Below are 24,422 nucleotides of genomic sequence, written 5' to 3'. Positions count from 1 at the left end.
GTGGGGGGACCAGTTGTGACAGTAACTGGGGACAAATTAAAACTGGCAATGGAAAGGGGGACCAGTTGTGATAGTAATGTGGGACACATTAAGGCTGGCAAGGAGATGGGGGGGGGACCAGTTGTGAAAGTAATGTGGGATACATTAAGGCTGGCTGGAGGAGGGGTACCAGTTATGACAGTAACGGGCTGACACATTAGGCTGACAAGTGGGTGGGGGGAGCAGTTGTGACAGTAACCGGGGACACACATTAGGCTGCAAGGGGAGGGGGACCAGTTGTGACAGTAACGGGGGACACATTAGGCAGCAAGGGGAGGTGGGGGGACCAGTTGTGACAGTAACGGAAGACACATTAAGGCTGGCAAGGGGAGGGGGACCAGATGTGACAGTAACGTGGGACACATTAAGGCTGGCAAGGGGGACAGGGGGACCAGTTGTGACAGTAACGTGGGACACATTAAGTCTGGCAAGGGGAGGTGGAGCAGTTGTGACAGTAACGGGAGACACATTAGGCATCGAGGGGAGGGGGGCCAGTTGTGACAGTAACGGGGGACCAGTTGTGACAGTAACGGGGGACACATTAAGGCTGGCTAATGGAGGGGGACCTGTTGTGTAGGTAACAGGGAACACATTAAAGCTGGCAAGGGGAGGGGGGACCAGTTGTGACAGTAACGTAGGACACATTAAGGCTGGCAAGAGGAGCGGAGGGCAGTTGTGACAGTAACGGGGGACACAGTAAGGCTGGCAAGGGGAGGGAAACCAGTTGTAACAGTAACGGGGGACAAATTGAGTTTGGCCAGGGGAGGGAAGGACCAGTTGTGACAGTAACGGGGAACAAATTAAGGCTGGCTAGGGGAAGAGGGGACCAGTTGTGACAGTAACGGGGGACACATTAAGGCTGGCAACGGGAACTGTGGGGACAAGTTTTGACAGTAACGGGGCAGACTTTAGGCTGCAGAGGGAGTTAGGGGGACCAGTTGTGACAGTAACGAGGGACACATTAAGGCTAGCAAGGGGAGTGGGGGACCAGTTTTGCCAGTAACGTGGGACACATTAGGCTTGCAAGAGGAGGGGTAGGACCACTTGTGACAGTAACGGAGGACACATTAAGACTGGTAAGGGAAAGGGGGACGAGTTGTGACACTAACGTGGGACACAATAAGGCTGGAAAGGGGAGGGAGGGGACCAGTTGTGAAAGTAACATGGGATACATTAAGGCTGGCAAGAGGAGTAGACCAGTTATTACAATAACGGGGGGACACATTAGGCTGACAATGGGGTGGAGGGAGCAGTTGTGACAATAACCGGGGACATATTAGGCTGCAAGGAGACGGGGACCAGTTGTGACAGTAACGGGGGACACAATAGGCTGCAAGGGGAGGGGGTGACCAGTTGTGACAGTAACGGGAGACACATTAAAGCTGGCAAAAGAAGGGGACCAGTTGTGACAATACCTATGGACACATTAAGGCTGGCAAGGGAATAGAAACAAGTTGTGACAGTAACGTGGGACACATTAAGGCTGGCAAGGGGAGGGGTAGCAGTTGTGACAGTAACGGGAGACACATTAAGGCTGGCAAGGAGAGGAGGGGGACCAGTTGTGACAGTAACGGGAGACACATTAAGGCTGGCAAAAAAGGAGGGGGACTAGTTGTGACAGTATCCTGAGACAAATTAAGGCTGACATGAAGAGGGGGGGACCAGTTGTGACAGGAACGTAGGACACATTAAGGCTGGCAAGGGGAGATTGTCAGTTGTGACAGTAACGGGGGGACACATTAAGGCTGGCAAAGGGAGGGGGACCAGTTGTGACAGTAATGGGGGACACAAAAAGGCTGGCAAGGGGAGGGGGGACCAGTTATGTCAGTAACAGGGGGGACACATTAAGGCTTGCAAGAGGAGTGGGGACCAGTTGTAACAGTAAAGGGGGACACATTAAGGCTGGCAAGGGGAAGGGGACCAATTGTGAAATTAACGTGGGACACATTAAGGCTGGCAACGAGAAGGGGGGACAAGTTGTAACAATAACGGGGGATTCATTAAGGCTGGCAAGGGAAGAGAACCAGTTGTGACGGTAACGATGGACACATTAAGGCTGGCAAGGGGAGGGGGGGGACCAGTTGTGACAATAACGTAGGACACATTAAGGCTGACATGAGGAGGGGGAGGGCAGTTGTGACAGTAACGGGAGACACAGTAAGGCTGGCAAGGGGAGATTGTCAGTTGTGACAATAACGGAGGACACATTAAGGATGGCAAGGGGAGAAGATCAGTGGTGACACTAACGGGGGACACATTAAGGCTGGCAAGGGGAGATTGTCAGTTGTGACAATAACGGGGGACACATTAAGGCAGGCTAGGGGAGAGGTGACCAGTTGTGACAGTAACGGGAGACACATTAAGGCTGGCAAGGGGAGGGGGGGACCAGTTATGACAGTAACAGGGGGACATATTAAGGCTTGCAAGAGGAGGGGCACCAGTTGTGACAGTAACGTGGGACACATTAGGCTGCAAGGGGACGGGGAGTAGTTGTGACAGTAACGGGCCACACAGTAGACTGCAAGGGGAGGGGGGACCATTTGTGACAGTAACGGGGGACTGTTACGGCCCTCTCGGGACGCAACGGGGTTCTTACTCTGATGTTGTTAGAGGAAGTTGTATCCGACCCCAAGCCAGTAGTGGCTTTCAAGGGATGTGATCCGTGACGCAAGAAACTTAAAGGGGGAAGGGAAAGAAAGTTAAGAACTTAAGACTATAATTGTCACCACCACCAAATAAATAATATATAAAAGAGTGCACAGGGGGAGGGGTATAAACACTATACAGGGGAATTATTCACACAATTGTCTTCTGCTGAAGACTCTGGTGCAAAACTCTCGGTGCTGAGTCCTCGGTGCTTCTTCGTGGCCTCACAACGAATTCTTCTGAGAAGTTGAGCCTACCCTGGCCACAGGTCAGCCAAAACACAGGTCCACTGAGGGCACCGCCGTGGTGGCCTTCAACCACACGTCCAGCAGGTCTGCTGGCAGGTTCCGGATCAGCAAGGCTGGTCAGGCCACTCCACGGGCGATATTAGGGTAACGCCCTAGACAGGAGCCTCGTGTGATACCACAAATCACTCTCCTGTCCTCAATACCCCAGTGGATAAACGTCTCCAGCAGTCGGTCCCGGGTAATCCTTCTACTGCCACTCCACTGGCAGGGTAACACCACTGTTCTTCCGGGGGATGACTTCACAGCTGCTGCAGCAAAGCACAAGGTATGGAGACGGCTGCCTTGGGTAGACTGACTCAACTACCCTTACAGCAGTCCCAGGTCGACTCTGTAAGTAGACACGTCATCAATAACAAGGACACTATAACACCTCACTTACAGGCTCAGACACAAACGCCCACCTATCCACTCCATAGATGGCGCTGGTGTCTGAGCACCACCTCACCAGAGGTCAGCAGCGGCTGTGTTGAGCGCTGAACAGGACTGGAAACTGGCCCTCGAGGCCAGTACACGTCGTCCTCACCAGGTGTCGTCGTCCGTTTGGAGGGGGTTTCGGGAGCTGACCCACAGATGGCGCGGTCGTCACTGCTCCGGGCTCGGACGCTGGATCCGGGTTCGTAACACCTCTCCCACCAAAAAGAATTTGGTTTGGGGTTCTATAAAAAGAAACTCAAACCAAATTAGTACGGCGACACAACTCCAAATGGACTTACTTATACTGAAAACTGGAACGGCGAGGCTGTCTCGTCCACAGAACTGTACTACTGGGGAACTCTCGCACAAAGGAAACTTGCAGATGTACGGCAATGACCTGCCTGATGTACTTCTCCACACCTCCACCGAGATGTCAAACAGGGGCATCATCTCACATCTCTCAAGTAAGGATCGGTGTAGACACGATCTGGGGCGACTCGACACTTCCCTATGTCGTGGCACCGATGATGGCTGGACACAGACGGCATTTCTGGTACCGATCCGGCGGTCCTTCAGGGAGTCGGGCACCTGGATTACAGGGGTCTGATAATTCAGAGTGACAGCGACAGCGGGTAAAACAGTACTTACAGCATACTCTACTAGGTCCACACCTAGTCCCAACGGGGCTGTTTGTACGTCGCAGATGGCATTCGCTCTGCCACCGTCAGGTCGACCAACGTTCCACATAACGCTGCATTGAGGCTCAGCAGTCACGCGGGGGGTGTCAACCTGTCGGAAACAGTCACTCACATTATCATCTCTCGTACCTCCTGTATCAACCATCACCTTCCAGGCTCCTTCGTCGACTGCAACACTCGCAGTGCATGTCTCTAATCCCTGGGATCTCTTCGCGATTTTCATGGGAGCCATCATCTGTCGGGTCGTCCACTGATCCTTACCGAGACCACACACGAGAATAACACAAAATACTGCTAGGAAACATTTGGTAAACTGAGGGATAAGCTTCCTGAGCTTGTAATGTCCATAGCCGGCTACATCCATTAGCCTGGTTTGGACCGAAGAGGGCTCTAGAACCTTCGCACATACCTCACATACCTCTGACGTCTGGGGAATCTCTGGCCGGTTCAATGAACGTGGTATCTTGCCATACCGCAAGTACCCATCTGCCTTCGCTCCAGACTCGTTGGTATCCGTGGGTGCCTGCATACAAGGCCTCTCTTCTTGCTCAGTTACTTCTACCATCATAACCGCATGTTCCTCGTCGGGAAAAGAATCAGGAGACTCTGCTAGAATACTGTTGATCTGCGGGTGAGAGGACAAATTAAACCTGTTTGAATCCGGGTCTGCCTTTACCTGGATATTACTATTGCCTGTTACCTCAGACCGTGCTGTTCCGATAGACTCGTCCGCGACCTTGGGAAGATTGATGCTCCAATCTGTCACCAAGTCGTTGGCCAGTACCACGTCAATCCCAGCCACAGGGAGGGTATCGACTACTGCCAACGCACATGTGCCGCTGAAGTAAGGCGAGTCGAGATGTACCGGCACTAAGGGGGCGATATACTGCGTCCTCGGAAACCCAACCAGGACAACCTCTGGTCTCCCATCCACACTTACTCCCTCGGGTAACGAGCTTCTCACGATCAGGGACTGGGCTGCTCCACTATCTCTGAGCACTACTACAGATCTACCAGTATGATCACTCGTTACATACCCGCTTGAAGTGTGAGGGGCGAACAAACTTGATCCTTCATGTGTCGTCGTCGACTGGTTTCCTGCTGGTGGTGTTACACAGCTCACTAACATCACCTCCCTACGTGCGCCGCCACCTCTTCTGCCTCGGCACATAGCAGCTACATGCCCTTTCTGCCCACAAGTCCAGCACACCACATTCCTCCTTGGACTCCGGTGTTTCGGACTGCTCGGACTCATCCTTCGAGGGCTACTTGGGGGCGTCTTCTTAGCGCTTCGTGGGACGGGGGTCTCTTCTTCTTCCTGGGGTTTATCAAACCGGCGTTGGTAATGCCTTGGGACGTACTTAGCAGAAGGCCTATGCGTCAGGATGTACTCCTCAGCCATGGTGGCTGCCGCACTCAAGGTCTCTACCTGCTGTTCCTCTAAGTACGTCTTCAGGTCTCCAGACAAACAATCCTTGAAGTCCTCTAGCAGTATGAGCTGCTCGAGGTCTTCTTTGGTCTCCACCTTCCGAGAGGCACACCATTCCTGAAAAAGTCGCTCCTTTATGGTGGCGAATTCAGTGAAAGTGTGCTCTGAGGTCTTCTTCAGGTTTCTAAACTTCTGCCTGTACGCCTCAGGTACCAATTGGTACGCCATGAGCACAACCTTCTTCACCTTGTCGTAATCGCCGGAGTCGTCAAGGGATAACGTAGAGTAGGCGATTTGGGCCTTCCCAGTCAAGACTGACTGTATCATGATGGCCCAATTCTCCCTTGGCCACTCCAAAGAGGCAGCGACTTTCTCGAAGGCTGCAAAGAACTTCGAAACTTCCCTCTCATTGAATTTGGGGACCATTTTGATGTTCCTTACCGGATCGAAACCGCTGGTGTCCGTTGTTGGCCTCCGACCACCGCCTAATCGCAATACTTCTAGTTCATGTTGTCTCTCTTTCTTTTTCTTCTCTCTCTCGCTGTTTCTCTTCACTTTCTCGTTCTTCTCTCTCTCGTTTCTCTTCTCTTTCTCGTTCTTCTCTCTCTCTTTCTCGTTCTTCTCTCTCTCTTTCTCGTTCTAATTCTAGACGCCTCATTGCCAATTCTTTATCTTTCATCTCCATTTCTTTATCTTTTAATTCTCGTTCTATTTCTAACTTCTTCCATTCAATTTCTCGATTAATTTCCAAGGCACGCATTTTGACAGTTAACAAGCTTATATTCAGCTCACCTGCATCACTGTCAATGTCACTACCTTTATCTTCCTTTTCAGCGGAAGCAACTTCTTCATTTTCCTTAGGACCTAGTGCCTCACTTTCTTGCTTTTCTTCGGCCTTCAAATGCCGGTGAACCTTGGATAAGATCTCCACACGGGAATCACTGGCACGGATCTTTATCTCCAAGTAGGCACTAACTAGCACTAGTTCTGGTTTGCTCAGATACTTTAATCTGGCAAGACAGTCCTCTCTGTTCAGAAAAGCCTGAACATCGTCCAGATCATCGATGGTAGCTTTTTCTGCCATTGTCACAGATGGAACACTCAACTAGCACTTAACACACCGCTTTCACGTTAGCACTTCACGCACCGAGCACTGTTCTACGCCAATATTGCACTTTATCGCACCTGGCGCCTCACTTGCCAATATTGCACGTAATTACTTCGGGCACCGCACTACACAATATTGCACTAAAACACAACGAACACTTCGCTCTACAATATTGCACTGAATCACTGAGCACCGCACTAGTCAATATTGCACTTAGTCACTCTTGAGCACCGCACAGGACGTATAACGTCACAATCGTCACACAGGGGGATTTATATACAGGGATTACGCCACTTCACCACCCCTGTCAAACATACTTAACAAGGGGACGAATCCCGCTGGGGATGCCAATTATGTTACGGCCCTCTTGGGACGCAACGGGGTTCTTACTCTGATGTTGTTAGAGGAAGTTGTATCCGACCCCAAGCCAGTAGTGGCTTTCAAGGGATGTGATCCATGACGCAAGAAACTTAAAGGGGGAAGGGAAAGAAAGTTAAGAACTTAAGACTATAATTGTCACCACCACCAAATAAATAATATATAAAAAGAGTGCACAGGGGGAGGGGTATAAACACTATACAGGGGAATTATTCCCACAATTGTCTTCTGCTGAAGACTCTGGTGCAAAACTCTCGGTGCCGAGTCCTCGGTGCTTCTTCGTGGCCTCACAACGAATTCTTCTGAGAAGTTGAGCCTACCCTGGCCACAGGTCAGCCAAAACACAGGTCCACTGGGGGCACCACCGTGGTGGCCTTCAACCACACGTCCAGCAGGTCTGCTGGCAGGGTCCGGATCAGCAAGGCTGGTCAGGCCACTCCACGGGCGATATTAGGGTAACGCCCTAGACAGGAGCCTCGTGTGATACCACAAATCACTCTCCTGTCCTCAATACCCCAGTGGATAAACGTCTCCAGCAGTCGGTCCCGGGTAATCCTTCTACTGCCACTCCACTGGCAGGGTAACACCACAGTGTTCTTCCGGGGGACGACTTCACAGCTGCTGCAGCAAAGCACAAGGTATGGAGAAGGCTGCCTTGGGTAGACTGACTCAACTACCCTTACAGCAGTCCCAGGTCGACTCTGTAAGTAGACACGTCATCAATAACAAGGACACTAAAACACCTCACTTACAGGCTCAGACACAAACGCCCACCTATCCACTCCATAGATGGCGCTGGTGTCTGAGCACCACCTCACCAGAGGTCAGCAGCGGCTGTGTTGAGCGCTGAACAGGACTGGAAACTGGCCCTCGAGGCCAGTACACGTCGTCCTCACCAGGTGTCGTCGTCCGTTTGGAGGGGGTTTCGGGAGCTGACCCACAGATGGCGCGGTCGTCACTGCTCCGGGCTCGGACGCTGGATCCGGGTTCGTAACAGGGACACATTAGGTTAGCAAGGGGAGGGGGACCAGTTGGGAGAGTAACGTAGGACACATTAGGCTGGCAAGGGGATGGGGACCATTTGTGACAGTAACAAGGGACACATTAAGGCTGGCAAGGGGATGGGGACCAGTTGTGACAGCAACGGGGGGACACATTAAGGCTGGCAAGGGCAGAAGGACCAGATGAGACACCAACGTGGGACACATTAAGGCTGGCAACGGGAAAGGGCGGGGACAAGTTGTTACAGTAACGGGGGATTCATTAAGGCTGGCAAGGGAAGGGAACCAGTTGTGACAGTAACGAGGGACACATTAAGGCTGGCAAGGGGAGAGGATTAGTTGTGACAGTAACAGCTGAAACGTTAAGACTGGCAAGGGGAGAGGATCAATTGTGACAGTAACGGGGGACATATTAGGCTGGCAAGGGGAGTGGGAGGACCAGTTGTGACAGTAACGGGGACACATTAGGCTGTTTGGGAAGTTGGGGGGACTAGTTGTGACAGTAACGAGGGACACATTAGGCTAGCAAGGGGAGGGGGACCTGTTGGGACAGAAACGTGGGACACATTAGGCTGGCAAGGGGGAGGGGGACCAGTTGTGACAGTAACGGGTGACACAATAAGGCTGGCAAGGGGGAGGGGGACCAGTTGTGACAGTAACAAGGGACACATTAAAACTGGTAAGGGAAAGTAGGACTAGTTGTGACAATAACGTGGGACACATTAAGGCTGGCAAGAGGAGCGGAGGGCAGTTGTGACAGTAACGGGGGGACACATTAGGCTGACAAGGGGGTGGGGGGAGCAGTTGTGACAGTAACCGGGGACACATTAGGCTGCAAGGGTAGGGGGGGGACCAGTTGTGACAGTAACGTTAGACACATTGATGTTGGCAAAAGAAGGGGACCAGTTGTGACAATAACTATGGACACATTAAGGCTGGCAAGGGGAGGGGGGCCAGTTGTGACAGTAACTTGGGACACATTAAGGCTGGCAAGGGGGACGGGGGGGACCAGTTTTGACAGTAACGGGGGACACATTAGGCTGCGAGGGGAGGGGGACCAGTTGTGACAGTAACTGGGGACACATTAAGGCTGGCAAGGGAAGGGGGGGCACAAGTTGTGAGAGTAACGGGAGACACATTAAGGCTGGCAAGGGAAGGGGGGGGACTAGTTGTGACAGTAACCTGAGACACATTAAGGATGGCCAGGGGAGGAGGAGGGGACCAGTTGTAACAGTAACGTTGGACACATTAAGGCTGGCAAGAGGAGCGGAGGGCAGTTGTGACAGTAACGGGGGACACAGTAAGGCTGGCAAGGGGAGGGGGATCAGTTGTGACAGTAACGGAGGACATATTAGCCTGGCAAGGGGTAGGGGGACCAGTTGTGACAGTAACGTGGGACACATTTAGGCTGGCACGGGGAGGGGGACCAGTTGTGACAGTAACTGGGGACACGTAAAGGCTGGCAAGGAGTAAAAGGGGGCCAGTTGTGACAGTAACGGGGAACACATTAGGCTGCAAGGGGAGGGGAACCAGTTGTAACAGTAACGGGGGACACATTGAGTTTGGCCAGGGAAGGGAACTACCAGTTATGACAGTACCTGGGAACACATTAAGGCTGGCTAGGGGAAGGGGGGGAACAGTTGTGACAGTAACGGGGGACACATTAAGGCTGGCAAGGTGAGGGGGACCAGTTGTGACAGTAACGTGGGACACATTAAAGCTAGCAGGGGGAGGGGGGGGACCAGTTGTGACAGTAACGGGGGGCACATTAAGGCTGGCAATGGGGAAGGGGGATCAGTTGTGACAGTAACAGGGGACACATTAGGCTGCAAGGGGAGGTGGACTAGTTGTGACAGTAACGTGGGACACATTAGGCTAGCAATTTGAAGGGGACCAGTTAGGACAGTAACGGGGGACACAATAGGGCTGGCAAGGGGAGGAGGACCAGTTGTGAGAGTAACAAGGGACACATTAAGGCTGGCAACGGGAGGGGGGGATAAGTTGTGACAGTAACGGGGGATACATTAAGGTTGACCAGTTGTGAAAGTAACGGGGCACACATTAAGGCTAGCAAGGGGAGTTAGGGGGACCATTTTTGCCAGTAACGTGGGACACATTAGACTTGCAAGAGGAGAGGGAAGACCAGTTGTGACAGTAACGTGAGACACAATAAGGCTGGCAAGGGGAGGGTGGGACCAAATGTGAAAGTAACGTGGGATTCATTATTGCTGGCAAGAGGAGTGGAGCAGTTATGACAATAAAGGGGGACACATCAGCCTGACATGGGGGTGGGGGCAGCAGTTGTGAGAGTAACCGGGGACACATTAGGCGGCAAGGGGAAGGGAATCAGTTGTGACAGTAACGGGGGACACAATAGGATGCAAGGGGAGGGGGGGTGACCAGTTGTGACAGTAACGGGGGACACATTAAGGCTGGCAAAAGAAGGGGACCAGTTGAAACAATAACTATGGACACCTTAAGGCTGGCAAGGGGAGGGAGACAAGTTGTGACAGTAACGTGGGACACATTAAGGCTGGCAAGGGGAGAGGTAGCAGTTGTGATAGTAACGGGGGACACATTAAGGCTGGCAAGGGGAGAGGTAGCAGTTGTGACAGTAACGGAGGACACATTAAGGCTGGCAAGGGGAAGATGGGGGGCACAAGTTGTGACAGTAACCTGAGACACATTAAGGCTGACAAGAAGGGGGGGACCAGTTGTGACAGTAAAGTAGGACACATTAAGGCTGGCAAGAGAGTTGGGGAGGGCAGTTGTGACATTAACGGGGGACACAATTAGGCGGGCAAGAAGAGGGGGGACCAGTTGTGACAGTAACGTGGGACACAAAAAGGCTGGCAAGGGGAGGGTGGGGATTAGTTGTGAAAGTAACGTGGGATACATTAAGGCTGGCAAGGAGAGGGGACCAGTTATGACAGTAACGGGGGACATTAGGCTGACAAGGGGGTGGGGGGGGAGCAGTTGTGACAGTAATGGGGGACACAATAGGTTGCAAGGGGAGGGGGACCAGTTGTGACAAGAACGGGGCCACATTAAGGCTGGCAAGGGGAGGCGGACGTGTTGTGAAAGTAACGGGGGACACATTAAGGCTGGCAAGGAGAGGAGGGCCAGTTGTGACAGTAACGTGGGACACATTGAGGCTGGCAAGGGGAGGTGGAGCACCACGTGTGACAGTAACGAGGGACATATTAAGGCTGGCAAGGAGAGGTGCGGGCCAGTTGTAACAGTAACGTGGGACACATTAAGGCTGGCACGGGGAGGGGGGAGGCCGGCCAGTTGTGACAGTAACGGGGGACACATTGAGGCTGGCAAGGGGAGGTGGAGCACCACGTGTGACAGTAACGAGGGACATATTAAGGCTGGCAAGGAGAGGTGCGGGCCAGTTGTAACAGTAACGTGGGACACATTAAGGCTGGCACGGGGAGGGGGGGACCAGTTGCACAAGTAACGGGGGACACATTACGGCTGGCAAGGAGAGGGAGACCGGATGTGACAGTAACGTGGGACACATTATGGCTAGCCCGGGGAGGGGGACCAGTTGCGACAGTAACGTGAGACACATTAAGGCTGGCAAGGATAGGGGGACTAGTTGTGACAGTAACGAGGGACTCATTAAGGCTGGCAAGGATAGAGGGGACCAGTTGTGACAGAAACGGGGGACACATAAAGGCTGGTAAATGGAGGGAGAGCAGTTGTGACAGTAACGGGGGACACATTAGGCTGCAAGGGGAAGGGGACCAGTTGTGACAGTAACGGGCAACACATTAAGGCTGGCATGGGGAGGGGGACCTGTTGTGACAGTAACGTGGGACCCATTTAGGCTGGCAAGGGGAGGAGGACCAGTTGTGACAGTAACGGAAGACACATTAGGCCGCAAGGGAAGCGGGAACAGTTGTGACAGACGGGGGACACATTAAGGCTCGCAAGCGGAGGGGGGACCTGTTGTGAAAGTAACGGGGGACACATTTAGGGTGGCACGGAGGGGGGGTGACCAGTTGTGACATTAAAGGAGGACACATTAAGGCTGGCAAGGGGAAGGAGAGGACCAGTTGTGACAGTAACGGGAGACACATTATGGCTGGCAAAGGGAAAGGGACCAGTTGTGACAGTAACGGGGGACACATTAGGCTGCAAGGGGAGTTGGGGGGACCAGTTGTGACAGTAACGGGGGAAACATTAAGGCTGGCTAGGGGATTTTGGGACCAGTTGTGACAATAACGGGGGACACATTAAGGCTGCAAGGGGAGGGGGACCAGTTGTGACAGTAACGGGGGACAAATTAGGCTTGCAAGAGGAGGGGGGGGGGAGGACCAGTTGTGACAGTAACGTAGGACATATTAAGGCTGATAAGAGGAGGGGAGGGCAGTTGTGACAGTAACGGGGACATTAAGGCTGGCTAGGGGAGAGGATTAGTTGTGACAGTAACGGGGGACACATTAAGGCTGGCAAGGGGAAAGGGACCAGTTGTGACAGTAACGGTGGAAACGTTAAGCTAGCCTGGCAAGGGGAGAGGATGAGTTGTGACAGGAACGGGGAACATATTAGGCTGGCAAGGGGAGTGAGAGGACCAGTTGTGACAGTAACGGGTATTGTAGTGTGTAGGTTGGTGATGTTGTCATGTTGTTCCTCCTTTACAGACAACCCAACCCACAACTCGGTAGAGTGCTTATACTTCACTAGGAGATCATACTAGGCGTTTGGGGCTCTTGGAGAGGGTCTTAACATCACACGTTTAGGGGATGCGGCTCCAACACTCAGCCTCGTTGTCACGTGCACACACCCACTCGAGCCGCTGTGACTCCCCACTCTCTCCTTATGGGATATGATCTCCTCAATCCCCTTTGACTTACTAATTTTCCGTCCTACCCTGTCCACAGCGGTGATTCTTGGTTCTTTCTCTCTCTCTTACTTTACTATTTCCTGGAAAGCCCCACTAGGACAAGGGCAAACACCAGCATATTGGAATACATTTACTATACAAACCACATACACAATACACACACACATAATAATAATGAAACCTATACTCCATACTATTACAATCAGGTTGCACTCCAACACCATCAGAACTCTATCATCAGCTTATCAAGTGGTATTCTATCTTCTGATTCACCACCTGATACTATCTACCTCTTCAAGTAGATCAAGTCTTATACTACAATGTTGCACTATCAGCAGGAGAATATATCTATAAACATGTACAAGGATAATCAGCATTGAATGCAATGACATATATATATCAGTATAACTGTTCCTTGGTACACAACAATGATCAATCGATCACTATCAGTCCTAGAACACATACATCTGTAGGTAATCCAGCCTACGTCTGTAACTATGCTTCAGTATAAACACTCCTTGGTACAAAAATGGCAAACTATCACTCGCCTTTCACTGCGTCTTACACGCTAAAGAAAAACACTCTACCAACTCTCTACAAGTGATCATTTAGAACTTCCCTTCCACATCTGGAAGTTCACTACCCTGATATCTTCAGGTTCTTCCGGGCTTAACTACCAGGATCCTCTGCAGCTCCTCCAGGCTGCTACACCATGAAGTTTTCCTTGGGCAACTATGGTGCTTCACTACCTCTACTGGGGTCCTGCATAGCTCTCTTGGCTGCTACACCATGAAGTTCCCTCGAGCAACTATGGTGCTTCACCACCTTTACAGAAGCATGTGACACTCTTCATTGCTTCTCCTCACAGCTCTAGGTCCTCTCTTCCACTACCTTGGAGTCTCGTCAACTACTCCCTCTGTGCTGGCTTCGAAGTTCTCAGCAACTTCTTCCCCAAAGACAAACCACAGACTGTCTAGTCGAGGGCGCTATCCCTCTGACGGCGTCTGGTCAGGGCGCTCCACACAGCCCATGAAAATGTCTCTGGGCAGCTTAATAAACTGTCCTCGCCGTCCAGGACTAGAGACCACAACGTTCTCAGCTCAATTCCACAGCTGGCACGTCTACACACTTCTCTTCTCTTGGAGATATATCACTAGGGGTTCCTTTCTGACGGGAGCTCAAACGGAGCGCGGCTTTCCCCCTGCGATGTCTGGCCTCAAGTGAGGTCAGACATCGTTGAAGATGCGTTGAACGCAAATCAAAACGAGAAAACAAGGAAAGACGTAAATAAAAAAGAAAAAACAGAGAAAGACACACAATATAAAAAATAATGTATATCCTCGAAGTCTCCGCATCTCAAGATCAAACGTGATTCCTCACGTTAAGAATCTCAGCAGGATAATGGATAACCACTAGTGATGCTTAAGCCGGTGGATATGTCATACAGTTACACTGAGAACGTCCCTGGTCAGGACAAATCATGGGTGAAGATCTGTCCTGTGGACCCTGATGACCTTACAGGTCACCACTCTGCCTTGTAAATGACGGTAGTGCTCGAATCGTAAATTAATTCCCTTGCCGAGTTCCTCATGGATATGCCCCCGTTGATAGCCGAGGCCCTCCAGTGCTCTTAAACTGCTGTTCGTGCTTTTCTAATTCATACATTTATTGCGATTGTCACATATTACTTATTCTGTGTTTGGTATTATTTGGAATTTAAATACCATGAAGAAAGTGCAAAATAGGCAACGGAGTTAACTACCAAAACCGCTTTTTACCTTCGTCATAAGGAAACCATGAGGAGAACCTGTTATCCAGTATGGATAACAGTTTAGAAAGTCTCAGACTTTAATATTAGTGAAACTTTGCACCACGAGGCTATGCATATCATCCTGACGGTTCCAAGATAACTTGCTAGTTACTTATGATAATTGTTGACCCATCAGGAGTCGGTCGGCCGAGCGGACAGCACGCTGGGCTTGTGATCCTGTGGTCCTGGGTTCGATCCCAGGCACCGGCGAGAAACAATGGGCAGAGTTTCTTTCACCCTATGCCCCTGTTACCTAGCAGTAAAATAGGTACCTGGGTGTTAGTCAGCTGTCACGGGCTGCTTCCTGGGGGTGGAGACCTGATCGAGAACCGGGCCGCGGGGACACTAAAAAGCCTCGAAATCATCTCAAGATAACCTCATGATCTCAAGAAGATCCATTGGGTGCTAGAGCGACTGGCCTTGCTTCTTGCAGGTTGGAGGCATTCCATCCCCGACCTTCCAAGCGTTTGGGCACCATTCCTTCCATCTTATCCTAAATCCCTATCCTCGTATTCCTTCAAAGTGTGATATAGTCGTAATAGTTTAATGTTTTCTTCTGATAAATTACCTTACCTTCTTTCAGATCGGAGTTTGATCATTAGTGCTTCAAGAGTCTGGGAACCGTTCCTTCATTTCTACCTTATATCCCAACTGCCAGATCTTATATCCATGCTAAGTCATTCTTTTGAATGACATGACCTTTCAGGCTTGTTCCCGTTTGTGTTCCTCACGTGTGCCCCAAAAAATGAGGTGATTTGATAAAATGCTATGCCCAAGATTACCATCCAAGTGACGGCGGGGAAGTGGTTCAAATAGCTTCGGCTATCACTTCCTTATGTCCGGTCGTGATGGTCAAGCGGATTAAGGCGTCCTGTAGATACCAGTTGCGTTGCTTCTGGGAGTATGGGTTCGAGTCACTTCTGGGGTGAGTTTTTCAGTCGCATATAGTTCTGGGGACCATTCAGGCAGAACACAATAAAGTAGCCATCATAATTGCAAGAAAAATGACAGATTGGATACCAAGAACCTTTCACACTAGAGATGCTATACCGATGATGATACTTTTCAAGACGCTAGTGCTCTCTAGAGCACTACTGCTACTTTACTGCTAGTAAAACATCTAAACTACTGGGACCGACTAAAGAGCCTAAATCCGTATTCTCTTGAGCGCAGGCGGGAGAGATACATAATAATTTACATGTGGAAAATAGAAGAGGGGCTGGTCCCAAACCTGCACAGAGAAATAACATCACACGAGACCAGAAGGCATGGCAGGATATGCAGAATACCCCCCGTTGAAAAGCAAAGATGCAACAACACCTCTATCAGGGGTGTTGATAGAGAGAACTCTATCGACATCAGAGGCCCGAGACAGTTCAACAAGCTTCCACTACACATAAGGGGCATACCTGGCCGACCCCCCCCCCCCCCCTTCACAGTGTTCAAGAGAGAACTCGATAAGCATCTACAAAGGATACCTGATCAACCAGGACGTGATTCATACGTCAGGCTGCGAGCAGCCGCGTTCAAAAGCCTAGTTGACCAGTCCAGCAACTAGGCGGCCTGGTCGCGGGGACGCTAAGCCACGGAAACACCTCAAGGTAACCTCAAGGTAAGGTGATTTTAGGATAACACCCATCCACCGGAGAACTGAAATTGTGATTGTGGTCGCAACCAAGATGGCGTTGATCTCGATACGCCACCCACCAGAGGTTATCCTCATCTTCTAACTGTTTCAGGAAACCGGAGCCTTTCACTGATGCAACGCCACCACCAACAGATGGCGTTGTTTGCGTTGCACTCAATTCCGGGAAGTTGGAGTGCAGATCCATAGATGGCGCAGATATCGCCACTCCATACTTCTGCGACGGTGTTGATACCGGAACATAATGCTTAATAATGAGATTTTGATAGTTGAAGGTCAAATCACATATAGTGAGAAAAAATGAATGTTACGGACTCTATGGGTCGTAACCGGGTTCTTTGACAGTAGAACCAAAATGATAGTATCCGACCCCAAGTCGGTAGTACGCTTTCAAGAAAGTGGCTATGTAGTGCATAAAAAATGGAGGGGATGGACAAAACACTGTTCCTTTCGTCAATGCATTAAATATCTTTCCACCACCGTTGAGTATATGTACACCGTCACCATAAATAATATATAAAGAAACAGATAGGCTATTACTACACCTATGTACAATCCTTTCGCTCAGGATATCAAACGTGCAGAGTTCGTCAATCCCTAGTATATTTTCACTGTCCAGTAACGTATCCAACTTTACTGGGAAGAACACCGACGAGTTCACCTGAGCCAGCCCACTGACAGTGTCATGAGGTGCCTGTACCCCAACAACTGCTCTCCAGCTACTCGCTGGTAGAGTACCTCATCCACACGACGAGCGAGGTCACAAACCAATACAGGGGTAGCGATCCCCTGGCAGCAGTCTCTAGCGACCAGCTAGCAGCACTATTCAACAGGCACCTCCCTGTCGTCAGTCTCTCCCCTAAGCCAGTCCCAAAGGTACGCCGATCTTTTCAACACTAAAGCACTAGCAGGTACCACACTGCTTCATCGGTGGCGGCTTACTTGGTCTATTCCAGGACCATGTAGTGAGACTCTGGACTGCCCAAGATGAACTGCCGTCTCCAGTACCGCTGCCCCCAGACGTCACCTCTGTGGACACAAAAACGTCATCAATTACCTTGCCGGTACTAGTGAAACTAGGAATTATCACTAACCCACTGGGGAGTTGACATTGTGCTCTGTAGCACACACTAGGTGGCGCTGGTCTTGATTCGCCACCTCACCAGAGGTCACTCACAACAACCCCTCTGGCTGACCAAGGGAGGAATCTTTAGCCATTTACAGGTTTTAGATAGCCACCACCAGATGGCATTGTCCATATTACGCACGATTCCCGGGGAATTCGGGGTGCGGATTCGTAGATGGTGCTGGAACTGCCACTCTATCCTGTGACAAGGGTGACGAGTCCGTAACAACGAAGTAGAATAAAAATATTAGTAAACTCGATTATTTTTACCGAAAACCCACACATGAAAAACTTGAAAAAAGTCACAGCAAAAATTCGAAGACTTTTACTTCAAATCACAAAGCGAGGTTTTGTGTTATTTCGATAATGAAAGGAGCATATGAAAATGTTGTTTCCAATACAAATAATAAAAATCAATGTGTTTTCATAAGAATTCACTATAATGTTCCTGATTTTCCCTTTATTAAGGAGAAGATGTTCACCTAAAACAGCTCTAATCCTGCTGAAACGTCGAAATATGCATTAAAAACAGGATTTCTCTCCTAATCGATATCTCGCTCAATATTTATAAGAGGTACAAATGGTTTACTGAATATAAAGTTTTTAAGATAAATTTGCCATCAATTACGTGTTTGCATCATCTTTATCGAATATTTAATAAAATAATAACAATAAACTGAAGATTTTTAAAAACGTAGAAAAACGTCAAAATATTGCCTAAATCGTCGATATTTTGTTTAAATTATATAAAAGAAAGAAGGATGATAAAGTCAAAATATTGCCAAATTCGATGACTCACTGCTACATAGCCTTCCCAGCTTGGTGCTTTCTTTGGCAATTACTTACTTACTTTTAGTTCTAAACACAATGCAAGAAAGCTTGCATAAAAATGCTGTATAATGCGAAATTCTGAGATTTGTAGGTCAAATCACATATCGGTAGAAAACAAGAAGTATTGAAATAATAGTAAATTCGATTTTTTTTTACCTATAATCACACAACATGAAAACGTCAAAAAAGTCACAGTAAAAATTCGAGGATATTTCTTCAAATCATAGAGCGAGGTTTCGTGTTATCTAGATCATTATCATTGTTTACCCTCTTGGAGGGTAAACAGTTTTTCCCTTATGAATATGTCACAAAAATCAGCTGCTTTAATGTTGAAACACTTCCTCTTATTAAAATGTTTTACAGCTCCCTAAACAAACCAGGGATCACTTCAAAGCAATGTAGACATTCTAAATTAGTATGGGAGGCAACAGCATGTAGGACATTAAAGGACTATCTCCTTGTTTATTTAAAGTGTGACGTCGGTTTACAGGATGACATTTTTACCCACCACAGGGTAATTCTAAATTATATCTATTCATTAGAATTGACCCATTATTGTAGCCTTCCGGGTTACTCCTATGACTGCTTCTTGAAAAACAGCAAAATATCGTTGGAGTTAAGTGCAAATGACACGTTACACAATCTCTTGTCACAAAACATACGAGGGGGTTTTACAACTGCAGTTAGGAGTTACGTCAGAGCTAACAACCGCTATGTCAACCCATCTTTTAACCCTCAGTAGGATAGATCGTTATTCTTACTTTATTTAGAGTTCAACTCCCTTTATGGGAGTTGTATGACAAAGAAATTGTCCTATGGGGGACTAAGAAGACTATCGTCTGATGAGATGAACTCTTTCATTAGCGAAGGGAAGATGATGAAAGAACAACCTTTCTCATCTAACAAAGGGTACAGGGGCCAGATTCACGAAACACTTACGCAAGTACTAACGAACGTGTACATCTTTCCTCAATCTTTGACGGCTTTGGTTACATTTATTAAACAGTTTACAAGCATGAAAACTTCCCATTCAACTGTTGTTATTGTTATAAACAGCGTCCTGGTGCTTTGGAGCTCATTAACTGTTTAATAATTGGAAACAAAGTTGCCAAAGATTGAGAAAAGATGTACAGGTTCGTAAGTGCTTGCGTAAGTGCTTTCATGAATCTGGCCCCTGGCTCTTAATTGACACCAAACACATAAGACCTGAAATAGCTAGACTAACAGATGATCTACCCCCTATGTTTGGACCATAAGGAAATAAGTATGGTGGATATCTCACCATTTAGTAGGGGACTTCTGGAAACAAATAACATTACAAATCTCCCTAAAAAAAATATTAAACTGGTTGGTGATCACCTCCCAAAAAAACATTATTTAATATCTTTACACCTTTTACAGCTATTTATTGAGATTGGTCTTGAAGTAGAGACTGTATACACAGCATTTATGAGTTCCACCAGTCAGATTTTATAGCAGAATTTGTTAACACCAACGTTAACAATAAAAATGCCTCCACTAGCCAGGAAAAGAAAACCCTTTTCAAACTTTTAACAAATAGTGTTTTTGATAAAACACTACTGAACCCAGCCCGTTATGCCATTGACACCAAACTAGTGACTTCTGCCAAGGTCTTTTTACGGGAGGTGAAGAATCCTCGCTTTAAACGAATGGTACATTTAGGTGACAATAAATAATTGTCCGTCAGTTCCAGACCATTCATTAAAATTACTCATCTTAATTACATTGGCTTCCAGATTCTTGAGCTGGCAAAATACAGTTTGTACTATTTTTGGTACATGGTACTTAAGAAGCACTATACAGATAGAGTACAACTCGTATACAGTGATGCTGACAGCTTCATTTTTAGTTTAATGACAAATGACGTCTTCGAGGAAATGGGGAAAGAGCCCCTTAAGTCATGGATGGATACCAGTAATTTCCCTGAAACTCACCCCTTGTATGGCTCTTCTAAAAAGAGTATTTCAGGACTTTTAAAGTCAGAGGTTTCAGACCACCACATCCCTGAGGTGGTTGCACTAAAACCTAAAATGTATAGTCATTTATTGCACGACAATTCCAATTCCATTACCGCCAAGGGTATCCCTCCCTGCTGTGAAAAATCTATAACACATAGACATTTTAAAGAAACCCTACACAGTAATGGAGTAGTGAATCCTTTTCAATATTCTCAAATTAGGAATGTAGGAGGGCAGATGGTTACAACTTTCAACACTAAGAGAGGTTTAAGTGCATTTGATGATAAGCGCTTTTACCTAAATAAATACAACAGTTTAGCCTATGGATACCCAGACATGCCGTTGGAGACCCTTCCCAACACTTCTCCTCGAGGGATGGACTCCGAGTGTGAAAGTGATGATGTCAATGGACCCCAAGGCGAGGAAGAACGACGCCCCACCGCTGAGAGTGAAGGTCATGACGTCAGTAGTCCCCTACCTCTGGAAGAAACGTCCTACTCCATACACACACCAGATGATGAGTCATCATCTTCAACCCTGGAGGAGGGGGAGTGGGGGGAGGAAAAGCCCACAACAGACCTGTGGGCAAAGAGCAGAGATCTTGTTAGACACTATTATGGGGAATGGGAGGGGGATTTTGATTATGATATTATATAATATGGCTATGTTTAAGACCTTATGTTCTTTGTTAATATAAGTTATAAAACATAACGACTATTTCTTTTACCTTCTCTTATTCTTGAGTATATGTAACCTTGAATATGTACCTTTAACCCCACTTGACGGGGTCTTACGGTACAGTCAAGCCTGTCAGGTGATGGATGGGATAGGGGGGACCACCCTACTGTGTGAAACCTGTTTTTTTACTCCCGTCCATAGAGACACCCTACTGAACCACTTTTTGCCGGTGGTGGTTGCAACTGGCAGCACCCCTGTGTATTTTGGTTGCAACCCGGTGGTGGTTGCAACTGGCAGCACCCCCTATTTATTAATATATATATATATATATATATATATATATATATATATATATATATATATATATATATATATATATATATATATATATATATAAATATATATATATATATATATATATATATATATATATATATATATATATATATATATATATATATATATATATATATATATATATATATATATATATGCAAACAAGCCTGAATGGTCCCCAGGACTATATGCGAATGAAAACTCACACCCCAGAAGTGACTCGAAACCATACTCCCAGAAGCAACGCAACTGGTAACTACAGGGCGCCTTAATCCGCTTGACCATCACGGCCGTCAAAAGGAAGTGATAGCCGAGGCTATTTGAGCCACTTCCCCGACGGCAACTCGGATGGTAATCTTGGGCATAGCATTTCACCAAATCACCTCATTCTTTGGGGCACACGTGAGGAACACAAATGCAAACAAGCCTGAATGGTCCCCAGGACTATATGCGAATGAAAACTCACACCCCAGAAGTGACTCGAACCCATACTCCCAGAAGCAACGCAACTGGTAACTACAGGGCGCGTGAGTTTTCATTCGCATATAGTCCTGGGGACCATTCAGGCTTGTTTGCATTTGTGTTCCTCACGTGTGCCCCAAAGAATGAGGTGATTTGGTGAAATGCTATGCCCAAGATTACCATCCGAGTTGCCGTCGGGGAAGTGGCTCAAATAGCCTCGGCTATCACTTCCTTTTGACGGCCGTGATGGTCAAGCGGATCAAGGCGCCCTGTAGTTACCAGTTGCGTTGCTTCTGGGAGTATGGGTTCGAGTCACTTCTGGGGTGTGAGTTTTCATTCGCATATAGTCCTGGGGACCATTCAGGCTTGTTTGCATTTGTGTTCCTCACGTGTGCCCCAAAGAATGAGGTGATTTGGTGAAATGCTATGCCCAAGATTACCATCCGAGTTGCCGTCGGGGAAGTGGCTCAAATAGCCTCGGCTATCACTTCCTTTTGACGGCCGTGATGGTCAAGCGGATTAAGGCGCCCTGTAGTTACCAGTTGCGTTGCTTCTGGGAGTATGGGTTCGAGTCACTTCTGGGGTGTGAGTTTTCATTTTCATATATATATATATATATATATATATAATCTTTGGACAACACCCACCAGTGGGACTCGAACCCAGAAAGCACAAGTTGTGCTTTCTGGGTTCGAGTCCCACTGGTGGGTGTTGTCCAAAGATTATTAATCTTCACTTGTGGTTTATGCAAGTATAGGCTTATAAGCTGGACACGAGTTCTCTCACATTGACAGTGGCTTGATGGAAAATGCAGACTGACCCCACACTCATCTGGTGCCTTCGGGAAGTGGAGATGTTTGAGATATATATCTCGAACTATCTACTTCTTTTGTAAGGTCTGATGGTGTAGTGGGTTAAAGCATACTAGTTATGCCAGCTACTGGAAGGTAGTTGTGCTTTCTGGGTTCGAGTCCCACTGGTGGGTGTTGTCCAAAGATTATTAATCTTCACTTGTGGTTTATGCAAGTATAGGCTTATAAGCTGGACACGAGTTCTCTCACATTGACAGTGGCTTGATGGAAATTGCAGACTGACCCCACACTCATCTGGTGCCTTCGGGAAGTGGAGATGTTTGAGATATATATCTCGAACTATCTACTTCTTTTGTAAGGTCTGATGGTGTAGTGGGTTAAAGCATACTAGTTATGCCAGCTACTGGAAGGTAGTTGTGCTTTCTGGGTTCGAGTCCCACTGGTGGGTGTTGTCCAAAGATTATTAATCTTCACTTGTGGTTTATGCAAGTATAGGCTTATAAGCTGGACACGAGTTCTCTCACATTGACAGTGGCTTGATGGAAAATGCAGACTGACCCCACACTCATCTGGTGCCTTCGGGAAGTGGAGATGTTTGAGATATATATCTCGAACTATCTACTTCTTTTGTAAGGTCTGATGGTGTAGTGGGTTAAAGCATACTAGTTATGCCAGCTACTGGAAGGTAGTTGTGCTTTCTGGGTTCGAGTCCCACTGGTGGGTGTTGTCCAAAGATTATTAATCTTCACTTGTGGTTTATGCAAGTATAGGCTTATAAGCTGGAAACGAGTTCTCTCACATTGACAGTGGCTTGATGGAAAATGCAGACTGACCCCACACTCATCTGGTGCCTTCGGGAAGTGGAGATGTTTGAGATATATATCTCGAACTATCTACTTCTTTTGTAAGGTCTGATGGTGTAGTGGGTTAAAGCATACTAGTTATGCCAGCTACTGGAGGGTAGTTGTGCTTTCTGGGTTCGAGTCCCACTGGTGGGTGTTGTCCAAAGATTATTAATCTTCACTTGTGGTTTATGCAAGTATAGGCTTATAAGCTGGACACGAGTTCTCTCACATTGACAGTGGCTTGATGGAAAATGCAGACTGACCCCACACTCATCTGGTGCCTTCGGGAAGTGGAGATGTTTGAGATATATATCTCGAACTATCTACTTCTTTTGTAAGGTCTGATGGTGTAGTGGGTTAAAGCATACTAGTTATGCCAGCTACTGGAAGGTAGTTGTGCTTTCTGGGTTCGAGTCCCACTGGTGGGTGTTGTCCAAAGATTATTAATCTTCACTTGTGGTTTATGCAAGTATAGGCTTATAAGCTGGAAACGAGTTCTCTCACATTGACAGTGGCTTGATGGAAAATGCAGACTGACCCCACACTCATCTGGTGCCTTCGGGAAGTGGAGATGTTTGAGATATATATCTCGAACTATCTACTTCTTTTGTAAGGTCTGATGGTGTAGTGGGTTAAAGCATACTAGTTATGCCAGCTACTGGAGGGTAGTTGTGCTTTCTGGGTTCGAGTCCCACTGGTGGGTGTTGTCCAAAGATTATTAATCTTCACTTGTGGTTTATGCAAGTATAGGCTTATAAGCTGGACACGAGTTCTCTCACATTGACAGTGGCTTGATGGAAAATGCAGACTGACCCCACACTCATCTGGTGCCTTCGGGAAGTGGAGATGTTTGAGATATATATCTCGAACTATCTACTTCTTTTGTAAGGTCTGATGGTGTAGTGGGTTAAAGCATACTAGTTATGCCAGCTACTGGAAGGTAGTTGTGCTTTCTGGGTTCGAGTCCCACTGGTGGGTGTTGTCCAAAGATTATTAATCTTCACTTGTGGTTTATGCAAGTA

The sequence above is a fragment of the Procambarus clarkii genome, chromosome 11 (assembly GCF_040958095.1).
Source record: "Procambarus clarkii isolate CNS0578487 chromosome 11, FALCON_Pclarkii_2.0, whole genome shotgun sequence".
NCBI lineage: Eukaryota > Metazoa > Arthropoda > Malacostraca > Decapoda > Cambaridae > Procambarus > Procambarus clarkii.
Note: the sequence above shows the minus strand (reverse complement) of the source record.